Genomic DNA, 2724 nt, shown 5'->3' with positions numbered 1-2724 from the left:
CACGTCAGCGACCTGCGTAAATATTCAAAGAAGTAGCGAGGAGCGAAGCGACGAGCAAGTTAGGTTAACTTTTGAACTACTGCACTAGCCAAGCGAGCGAAGCGAGCAAGTCACGTCAGCGGCCTGCGTAAATATTCAAAGAAGTAGCGAGGAGCGAAGCGACGAGCGAGTTAGGTTACTTTTGAACTAACGCACTAGCCAAGCGAGCGAAGCGAGCAAGTCACGTCAGCGGCCGGCGTAAATATTCAAATAGGTAGCGAGGAGCGAAGCGACGAGCGTGTTAAGTAAACTCTTTAACAGTTTATTATGAAAAATGAAATGTCACTGCCCGCTATCGATTAGATACCTCAAAATGATGAAATTCGGGGATCACGTTTCAAGAATTTAACCAATATTTGAATAAGTAATTTATAAACAGTTTCGACTGACTGTAGAATCGCTGTTAGCAGATGTAACAAATGGACAGGAAATTCAAATGCATTTTCAAATGACTGAAGATTTCTGCCCTGGGATGAGCCGCGAGCTGCTTGCAGCTCGCACATCACGCACCCTCGAAAGTAGACAGCCCTCCGGAATAGAAAATATTTGAATGGGAAATTTATAAGCACTTCCGATTGACTGTGGAATCGCTGTTAGCAGATATTAACAAATTGACGGGGAATTTTTATGCATTTTCAACTGACTGAAGATTTCTGTCCTGGGATGCTTCGCGGGCTGCTTGCAGCCCGCGCACCACGCACCCTCGAAGGTGGGCAGCCTCTCGAAGTGGAAAATACTTGAATGGAGAATTTATAAGCATTACCGACTGACTGTAGAATCGCTGTTAGCAGATGTAACAAATGGACAGGAAATTCGAATGCATTTTCAAATGACTGCCCTATTGCTTCAACCCAGAGGCAAAAGAGGCTCGCGGGCTGCTTGCAGCCCGCGCACCACGCACCCTCGAAGGTCGACAGCATTTCAAAATAGAAAATATTTGAATTGGGAATTTATAAGCACTTCCGATCGACTGTGGAATCGCTGTTGGCAAATAATAACAAATTGACGGGGCATTTTGATGCATTTTCAAATGACTGCCCTATTGCTTCAACCCAGGGGCAAAAGGGGCTCGCGGGCTGCTTGCAGCCCGCGCACAACGCACCAGCTAGTTATTATTATTATTATTATCATATATATATAAAGCTACACTACCACTCACTCACTCACTCACTGACTGACTGACATCGCTTTTCTCGGAAACTACGCGGAAAGTGGGGGGGATAATTATGTGATTGTGTAGAGGTGCGCCGAGTGAGCAGAGGAAAAATATAGCGATCTCGATCATCTTCGAAAACCGAGTGGACCCCTGGAGGTGCGCAAAAACGGTGATACCTGGAGGGGGGGTGTCTGAACAAAAAATGCTCAGAACTGGTGGCGATTACCAGGGGTGGTGGAAAAATGGGGATTTTCGCGAAAACAAGATGGCCGCCGTACTTTGCCAAAATCGCCGTTTATGAATCCTTACGTCTCAAATTTGGCACACGTGCTCTGTGCGAGCCGGCAAATCGATCGGTGCCCCGTTCGAGTGGCTCCGGGCCCCAGTTTCAGACTTTCATACATTAGAAAATCCAACGGCCCGCGGAAACGGTACGAGTTGGGTGGGGGGTCCCGGAACTAAAAATGATCACCACCCTGGGACGCTACCAGGGAGCCATAGTGGGACGCTCGATTTTGGAATTTTCCCATTTTTGGCGCAAACATAAAAACGTAAATTTAGAGGAGGTGGCGCAACGGAGAAACATACCAATGATGCATTCATACTCGCCCAGCTCCCAGGATATCCAGAAAAATCCGAAATTTGGAACTTTCTCACAGCCCGCGGAGACGGTCAACGGCCCGCGCAAACGGTAGCAGCTACATCTGGGGTGCTCAAACTAAATGTGTAGTAGACCTCGAGCAATTACCACAGATGGTGAAAAAAATTCAAAATGGCGGAAAAAATGGCCGCCGCCATACAAATGCTAAAATGGCCATCGCTGGTCCGATCGCGCTGAAACTTGGCACAGGGGCTTTAATCGAGCCGCACATTAAGTTGGCATACTCATAATCGAGTTTTCACCGCTGGTTTCCGAGTTTCATACAACGCGAAATTCAACGGCTCTCCGAAACGGCGCCAGATAGATGGGGGGTGTAGAACTAAAAAATGATCAGAAACATGGGGCGCTACCAGGGCAATCGAGAAATTTCAAATTGGACGCAATTTTTTTTTCAAAAATGGCCAATTTTTCAAAGCAAGATGGTGGCGCCGGTTTCTTTACGATCGGTCTGAAAATTGATTTCTGTGCTCTAATCGGCCAGATTTACAAAACTGCATACTCAGAATTTCTCGCCGACCCTCGGTTTCCATTTTCCATACATCACGAAATTCAACGGCTCTCTGAACCGGTGGCAGGTAGGTCGGGGTCGCCGAAGTAAAAAATGCTTCAAAACCTGGTCCGCTTCCAGGCATATAAAAATTTTTGGTAAAAAGCGAAATTTTTTTTTTTTTTCGAATATTTTGTATGGAAATTTCCATAGTAGGAAGGGTAATTGAATAGCAACGGCAAAAGACGGCGCCGCGGGCTGCTTGCTGCCCGCGCACCGCGCAACCTCGAAGGTCAACAGCCTCCCGGAGTAGAAAATATTTATTAACTTTTGAACTACCACACGAGCCAAGCGAGCGAAGCGAGCGAATCACGGCAGCGG

Source organism: Colias eurytheme, chromosome 32, assembly GCF_061535395.1.
Source record: "Colias eurytheme isolate Ceu_HAF_F1 chromosome 32, ilColEury1 Martin Lab GWU primary, whole genome shotgun sequence".
Lineage (NCBI taxonomy): Eukaryota > Metazoa > Arthropoda > Insecta > Lepidoptera > Pieridae > Colias > Colias eurytheme.
Note: the sequence above shows the minus strand (reverse complement) of the source record.